The sequence below is a fragment of the Frankliniella occidentalis genome, unplaced genomic scaffold (genome assembly GCF_000697945.3).
Source record: "Frankliniella occidentalis isolate FOCC.00 unplaced genomic scaffold, Focc_3.1 Scaffold34, whole genome shotgun sequence".
NCBI classification, from domain to species: Eukaryota; Metazoa; Arthropoda; class Insecta; order Thysanoptera; family Thripidae; genus Frankliniella; species Frankliniella occidentalis.
Genome location: NW_026267164.1, coordinates 1,478,830 through 1,487,089, shown reverse-complemented (window position 1 = coordinate 1,487,089; position 8,260 = coordinate 1,478,830). Strand labels below are relative to the sequence as shown.

The 8,260-nt window shown below is 61.6% G+C and overlaps 2 protein-coding genes across 2 annotated transcripts in view; one reads left to right on the top strand and one right to left on the bottom strand.

Moving 5' to 3' along the window:
- Positions 1–8,260, bottom strand: part of LOC113212098 (beta-arrestin-2) — a 21,041-nt gene that overhangs the window by 11,524 nt on the left and 1,257 nt on the right. The window lies entirely within an intron of this gene.
- Positions 5,327–8,260, top strand: part of LOC113212103 (dorsal-ventral patterning protein Sog) — a 37,965-nt gene continuing 35,031 nt past the window's right edge. The window contains exon 1 of the mRNA XM_052266014.1: positions 5,327–5,513. The gene's annotated coding sequence lies outside the window, so the exon portion shown is untranslated. The remainder of the gene's footprint in view (positions 5,514–8,260) is intronic.

Here is an 8,260-nt window from a genome sequence, read left to right as displayed (position 1 = left end):
CGTCCCGCCTGCCCCCCGGGCCCCGTGCCCCCGCCGCGACCCGCCCCAGGCCGCACCTGCAGGTGGACGTCGGGTCCAGCAACAGCTGCTCGGGGCCCCACCCAAAACCCCTTTCGGCGGCGCGGGCGCCAGCAGCGTTGCGGTGCAGCCGACTGAGTCTCCTATACCTCCCATATAGCTCCGTCCTTGTCGCACTCATAGGGCAGCTCTCCATCGTATTGCAAAAAGGTTTAGGGTCAGTGAGCCAGCAGGTTCGCGGCCGGCGCGCTGGCTGCCCTGCCGCGCTGCAACAGGTGTTGGACAGGTGGAGTGCGTATCGTCCTGCCGGGGAGCGTCACGGCCACGTATCATTGTGCCCGGGTCCCCTCGACGCTGCCGCTGCTGCCGCTGCTGCCGCTGCTGTTGCTGCCTTTTGGCTGCATTCTGCGCGCATTCCGTTACCCATTCTTCAGGCCGAACATAATGCGACAAGTGTGCAGCGAGCACGCACGCACACAGACGCCCGCGCGCCGGTCTGTGTGTGAGTGTGTGCGCGGGCGCGCGAGTGTGAACCACTGGAGGAACCACTCTCTTAGTGGGGCACGCTGCTTGTAGTCGGTAGCAGTCAGGTAGGAGGGGACGGGGTCGCGAGAGCAGCTCCACGACCACGACATACGCGACAACTCTTTCTGATTTGACTATTTGGACTGTCAGCACCTCGACACAAACTCCCCACGAGCAATAATTGCAGGCGATAGAGATGAGATTCTGTATTTTTCCGCGGGGCCGTGGGGGGAAAGGGAGCAGGAGCAGGACGCTATGCGCCTGCTTGAGCTCGCTGCGCCAACTCGCCAACCCCCGCCCCTCCCCGCCTCGGCGCAGCTGCCATTCACCTCGACACTCATCCCGGGATTACACGGAGCCAATAAAGAATCTGTTCCCGGACTGAGCCGGGGCTGCGATTCCAATGACTCGGAGCCATTGATTGCCGCAGTGCGCGGAACTGCGCCAGAGCCCTGCGGCCTGCGGCGTGTCCGCAGCGCAGGCCAATGGATCGCAAAATTCCCCAACAACGCCCGTCGCGCGCGCGCCATCCGGGTGTCCTGCTCCTCGACGCGGAGGTGTTGCTCCCGGTGGGCGTGCCGGACGGTGGTCTGCTGGGCCAGCAAGGGCTTCTTGTCCAGGTAGTGGAGAGAAAGAGCGGGGGACGAGGAGGGGGAGGGAGGAAGAGGGAAAGGAAGGGGCGAGCCGAGCGCGATGGCGCTACCGGATCAGCGTGACACGCATCACCTCGCCCAAATTGTTTCAGATAATCCTATCCCCCGGATCCTGGTGATGATGATTTTGTGTTGTGCGACCTGCAGTCGTTTATTTCCAACTGTAGGAGAGCCTTCGGCGCAGCCGTAGTCGGTGGTCGTCGCGGTGCTTTCACGGGCCGGCGACGGCGGGAGGAGAGCGGCCGCGAAGCACCGCGCCGACTGGAGAGCGGCGCGGTGGGCTCTAGAGGGCGGGGCGGGAGAGCCGGCCCCGGCTCGTGCAGAGGAGATCGAGGCGAGCAACAACGGGACGGTCTGCGCCAGCACCGGCACCGGGGTCCTCGGCGTGCCCGGACGAGCAGCTGCAGGCGTTCTCGGAACACGTCAACGACGAGAGGAAGGGCACGGCGACGAGGAGGGGCATGCACTCGGGCATGAACCAGCGCCCCGGGGGAATGAACCCTGGGCCGTCTTCAGCGACACACACACGGCCTCGTAGGGGGAAGGGTAACCCCGCACTAGAGTGCTAGAGTGTTAGACGTTTGGAAGGAAGGGGGTACGACAGGACAGACAAAAAATAGTGTTAGAGATGTAAAAACACGGAGGGAGTGCAAAAAAGTTATAATTTTGTATTTTTGATACGAAATATGATTACCGCACAGAGAATATATCTTTACAAAAATTGAAGGATAATGAGTGACTTTTATTGATAACTCCGTTGGGGACAATGATTTCTTTTTAGCTTATGTGGATGACATTTAACAAACTGATTGCTGGGAATTTTGTGGACCTATGATTTAACATAGTCAGCGAGACCATACACAGTGGTCATGCCGCGCTCCACGCGTTAATAGAGAAGGCCAGTAGTGGTGCTTGTGTGCATGAATTGGGGGTGTTGTTCATGGAGCCCGACTGTGTGTAAGTTGTAATAGCGGCCCCTGGCCCGTATCGTGTACCACCTGTCATTTGAATTTGAAACCGCACCTGCAGGTGAGCGACATTCCTTTTGTACACTTAGGGGGGTAAACGTGTGAATTTTCTAGGAAAAATTCACACCTTTACCCCCGTAAGTGTACGAATGGAATGTCGCTCACCTGCAGGTGAGCGACATTCACACACTTGCATTTCCAGTGCATGTAGTGCGTCGTCCAAGCCAAGGGGTACGTCACTGCGGAAATTGCCCGAGTGAGTGTACTTTACACTGTCAAAAAAAATTGGTCGTCACTTCACAATTTTCCTCTCCTTAATCGGTTTGACAAATATGTCGTCACAGGCCATTGGCTAATACGTCTCCAAGTGACAAATTCATAGTCATTTGATTTATAATAGTCAAAGTATTGCGAAGTATTCACGTGCAAAGTAACAATCTGGCGACAATAAATAATTTATCACATGCCAAAAAGTATAATAATTTTTAAGAATGGTACTGATTGAACAGATTGGATTGTTTGTGACATCGCCTGGTTCGAACAACTTCGTCAAGAATCAAAAGTGCATTGCGCACGTGCACATCCTATTGGGCGTTTAGGTGGTCGAACGAATCTGCATACCAACGGAAGGTACGCGGAGTCAGCGAGAGCCAACGGCTTCTGTTTCCCACAGTGGTTTGCGTGACGACTTCTAAATTAAGTGACAACATATTTGTGAAGTGACTAGTGGTCAGTTATGTCACAAAACATTAATTTGGAGATAAATAATTTGTTTTATACAGTGTGACGACTAATTTGTCATTTTCATTAAAACAAGGGATTCATCACACATTCACCACACTCATTTGTTCCATAGGTCGAGACGAATGTTTTGTCACGATATTTATTGTCACTTCACAAGAAGTTTTTACAGGGTAGCGACCTTAGCTAGAAGTCAATACATTAGTTGTGACTAGATTTGATTGGGGAAAATTAATGATTGACAAATGATTGGGTGGGAAAATGACTGTTACACTGACGAGACAAAGTGGTGTGCCCCTCACAGTCACCTGTCACCTCCCACACTGGGTCAGTGTGGGTCAGTGCAACTGGCATGCAGGTAATGCCAAACACATGGTGGTGCTGCACGGCCTTCTCTGCGTGGGCGGAGGTCGACCACCCCGATCCGGCCCGCGCTGCCCTCCAGCCAGACACTACTATGTATATACTACGCCCACCCCGGAGACAGAAACTCCCAGATCTCGTTCCGCGAAGTCCAAGTCATCGACGTCGTTCCTTTGCTCTATGTAACCGGCAGCTCTCCGAATGTCCGAGAACGCGCGGATTCGTCACCCGCCCCACCCAGCGCGGCGTGGCGTGTGGCGTAGCGGAGCGTCGCACGTGAAAGGGTTGGAGAAAGCTTTTAGCGCGGAAGGATGAAGCACTGCGCTCCCTGCTCGCCCGCCCGAGCCCGCCCTGCACAGCAGCCTCCCCTCCCCTCCCTGCACGTACGTATACGTCTGTTCCAGAGAGCGCCTGGAGGGTAGGCACCGCGGTCGCAGGGGGGCATGGTGGCGGCCTAAGCGCCGGGGCGCTCTGCGCGGGTCCGCCTCGCCCCGCTGCCCGCGCTGCCCGGCCCGCCCCGTCGTGAAGCCTCGATGGAGCAGAGTGCAGAGAGGCACCCAGCTCAACGAAAGGGCGGAGAGTGAATCAGGGAGAGAAGGGCGATTGGCGGGGAAGAGGGGAAGCAAGTGCATCCGGCATGCCTCATCTCATTCCCTCTGAGCTCGATCTGTGTTTGCACAGCGGAGGTATGCGTCTTTCAAAAAGTATGAGACATAACTGACAAATCCGGACTAGAGCTCGCACGCAGCCACAAACTTTCCTGACGTGGTCGAGCTGACCGCGAATTTCGTCAGGTTATCGGCTGGATCAGCAGACGTAGATCTGGTGTACACAGAAGCGCATTCGCGCACGGCCGCGCGCCACCCGGCCGGCTCACGTAGGCCACCGTGTTGTGCGACACAATACGATAAACAAATGCATATTTTCAGGGGTGTGGGTGAGGGTGTAGGTGTGAGATTAAATAAAGTATATTTGCGTCGATGACTCCCGCGGTACTTGTATTCCTAGTGTACCTACCACCGGCAGGTCAGCCACTTGCACCTGATGTAATACACCTCCCTCCCCCACCCTCTGTCTCAGCGCTCACCCCTCCCCCTCTCCTCCACCGCCCCCTACCACCACCACCCTGGCCGCCGCCTCAGCATCCTATACAGACGTGAGGCGGGGCGGGGCGCTGCGAGGTGTGGTGGGGAGGGGAGAGCAGGGCGGGGTGGGGCGGGGCGGGGCGGGGCGCGGTGTGCCCCAACGTGCTCGTGCCAGTAGCTCTAGCAGTCAGACCCGACCCGCCCGCGGCAAGGCACGGACCTCCGAGAGACAGGACTCGAGACGGGTCGAGGCGACGGGACCGACGGCCACCGACGGCGACCTGAAGTGAAGTGAAGTGGCAGCGTGCGCCCGTACCGCCCGGGCACTTGCGCGCTCCGGGCCGCATATCACGTCGCCGAGCTCGACACCCTCCGCGACGACGTCCCTCCGCGACCAGCACGCCAGCGTCAACATCACCATCAACAACAGCGTGTGTTTGCGTGTGCGTTAGTGACGGACCGGTGGAGTGAGTGAGTGAGTGAGTGACCTGGCTGCGTGTTCAGCGGCTCCCCGCAGCAGCAGCAGACCAGCACGACCAGCAACCCACGACAGGTGAGCGGGTGAGAGAGGCAGACGCGGGGAGAATGCGGCGATGAGCATCGCGGATTTACTACTTGTTCTGGGAAAGGGCCGGTGTGATACTGCGAAAATGGTCTCGCGGACGTGATGTAGGGCACGGGCGTGGTGCACGCGGCGCGGCCGGCCGGTGCTGCGGCGGCGGGCTGGACTGCGGCCGTGCCGTGTCGGGCAGGTCCACCCGGGCCGGGCCGGCCGGGCCGCCGCGAGTACGAGTGACGCTCCGCGCTGAGCCACGCCGCGACCGGCCGCGACGGGAAGGCGACAGCTGAGGCGTAAGCGTAAGGGAAGGGGGCGCTCCCCCTGCCGCACACCACACCGCCCCGCCCCGCCCCGCCCGGCTCGGCCCGCCGCCCGGCGTCGCGGCGCTGTGCGTCCGCCCGCCCGTCCATACGCGAGCGTGCGCGCGCCGGGTCAGCACCGCACAGCTCCGCCGGCACCGCGTCCGCAGGAGCCGCGCCGACACGAGGCCCCCCAGAGCCACTCGGACCAGACGCGCACCTCCAGCGACCCTGAGGACCTCACCTGCGCCGCGACGTCACCAAGACGCCGTCGCCTCTCGCCTCGGCCTGTATCCGCAAAAGTAAGGTGGCCGGCGGCAGCCGCGTGAGCGGGCGGGGCGGGGGAGGGGGATTTGGAGGGGGGGGGGGCTGTTTTCGTCTGGAAGGAAAACACAACAAACACGGTGCGTGTAGCTGGTCCACCTGGCAGGCCGGGGGGCGGGGTCAGGGGGCCTTACTGGGAGCATTGCAGCAGCGTTTGTTGCCCCTTCCCCTTCCGAGCCGTGGCGGGGCGGGGCGCCACGCCGGCGCCAAACTTGGATTTCCTGCCGCCGAGTCCCGCGGCGCGGAAAACAGACATTCGCGTTACCCCCTTTCCCCTCCTTCCGCCTTGCCCCGCAGCGCCAGATGACCCTACATGTGGTCGGCGCGGTGCAGCGCGGCGGAACACTACGGCCCGCTGTTCCGACCGCGGCGCGCGCGCGCCCCGTCCCGCTGCAGCAGCAGGGCGCGGGGCGGCGGCGCGGCGGGGCGGGTACTGCAGGGCGGCGGCCAGTGTAAATACACAGCGAATACGCAGTGCATTGCCCCCGTCGAGGCGCGGCGGTGCCTGCCCCCTGGGGGCCCGGGGACCACTCCCACCCCCGCCCCGCCCGCCCCCGGTGGCGCTGGCGCAGTGCTACGCGCTACGCGCCCCGAGCGCGTCGCCGCGAGCCCTCAAAGGCCATGTCGACCACCACCACCAGCAGCCCCACTCCCCGACCAGCGGCTCCTACCAACCACGCCACTCCCCATTGGACGTTGCGACGATCTCGTTCGTCAAGTCGTAAAAACTTGCACGCCCGTCGCTCGGTTCACCCGCGCTTCCCCGCGGCGCACGCTCTCCTCCTCTCACTCATTTCCGCAACTCTTACGTACTGCGCGTTCCTAGACACCCGCCTGCAGTGCAGTTCCCGTGAAAAAATGCGAAATATTCGCGCGAGTGAGGCAGGAGTGGGAAAGGGGGAGGGGGAGGAGGACCGCCAAGTAATATCATCACTAGCGATGCTCGTGCAAATAGTCGGTGTTTTGCGCCGCCTCATCCTCTCCTGCCGCCGTCGCCGTGGCATGAACGAAAGCCGTAAAATGTAGCGCGGCGCGGTGAATGGAGGCCTCGGCGAGGCGGGCGCGGCCGGGCCGGGCGGCGCCGCGGCGCCTCGGGAGGCGCAGCCCGCGCAGCGGCAGTGCAGCCTGATGCAGCCCGTCGCCGCACAGCACCACAGACCACAGTAGCCGCCGCCGTGGTCCGCACGGGCTGGCCATGGCCGAGGTGAGGCGGTCCCCGAGGAAAGTGCAGCACGCCACTGCTTCACTTCTTTTTGTTGTCAATCTCTCGTGTTCAATAATTTCCCTGCTCGATGAGTCTTGTCCAAACCAGTTTACTGGTGGGGCAGGCCGCTGCTGGCATGGTACCCCACCACGCCCCGCCGCGCCGCCCTGGCCGTGCCTCGTCGTTCACGTGCGGGTATCCCCAGGCGGGTTCGTTCTGAAATCCTGCGTCCTACGCGGCCGACGCTTATCTCCTGGGCGCCACCATTCGCCCGGCCAGCCCCGGAAGCAGGGGATGAATCCGAGAAACGTAAACGAGATTATTGCATTGTGGGGTCAGCGCCAGGCTCGCTACCTGTCCCCGCAATTCATTTCCTAATTACTTGCTGGCTCAGGCTTGGACCCGGCTGACTTTCCCGTCGTCGTGCTGGACGCCATTGGGCCGGGCAGTGGCCGGGCTGGGCGGGCCTGTTCCGTTGCGTTCGCGGAACGGCCGAGGGCAGAATGGAATGGAGGCGCCCGGCACGGAGACGACGCGTGGCCTCGGCGGCGCTCCGGGGATCAGCAGCAGGCCACGCGGGGCCCCAGCCGGGCCCCAGGAGCCCCCGGTGGGGACCTCGGCCCGGGACCGGCTGCCGGGGCGGGCAGCGTAAGTACGAGACCCCAGACAGCGTGGAGCCGGGCGCAGAGCTGCACAGGGCGAGGGGAAGCCTGTAATCCGCCCCGTCCCGTCGGCTGCGTCCGCTCTGTCGCCGCGCTTCGACGAAGGACCCGGAGACTATACTGCGGCGCCCCGCGGGGGCTCAGGCAGTGCCACCCGACCGACCAACTCTTGCGGATGCACCCTCCGCCGTGCGCTTCGGGAACACCCTGTAGCTCACAGTCGCTGCTAGGGCCACTAGCGGGGGATTCACAATTAGCATGTGGACGATGGCGGAGGAGGGCCCCATACTCGCGGGCTCCGCGCACGCCGTCGACTTTGCCAGAAATTGGCACATGTTCGCGCGCGGGGACAGCAGGCCGGGCGTGATACACATCGCGGTTCTCGCTTAAGCCTCCAACCACGCCACGCCACGCTACGCCACGCCTAACTCGGAATCTCCATCTCTCTTTCTCACTATATCTTTTTTTTTTTTGTATGTGTTTTTCGTCTTTTACGGCCGGCTCACCTTCTCGTGCCGGGTGTTGGCAGCACTGCTTTGAGTGGTAAAGCGTCCGCGGCCGGCGCTAAGCAGGGCGGTGAGTCATTTTCATATCAAAACAAAAAGTCGCCCCCCCCCCTTCCACCTACCCGCGCCGCCGCCCCGCGTTTCATTCATTGTCTCCGCGACTCCTTCGTCCCGCCGCGTCCCGCCCGCCAGGAGGCGAGGCCGGCCGGCTGCCGTCAGCGCGTGGCGCAGCCAGTGGCGCAGCCTAGCGGCTGGTGTATATTGAAAATTATTTGACCGGCAACCGACTGTTTTCTTTTCGTCCCCTCTCTGAATAATTGTGGTACACAATAGCGTATCACTTTCGGGGGGGG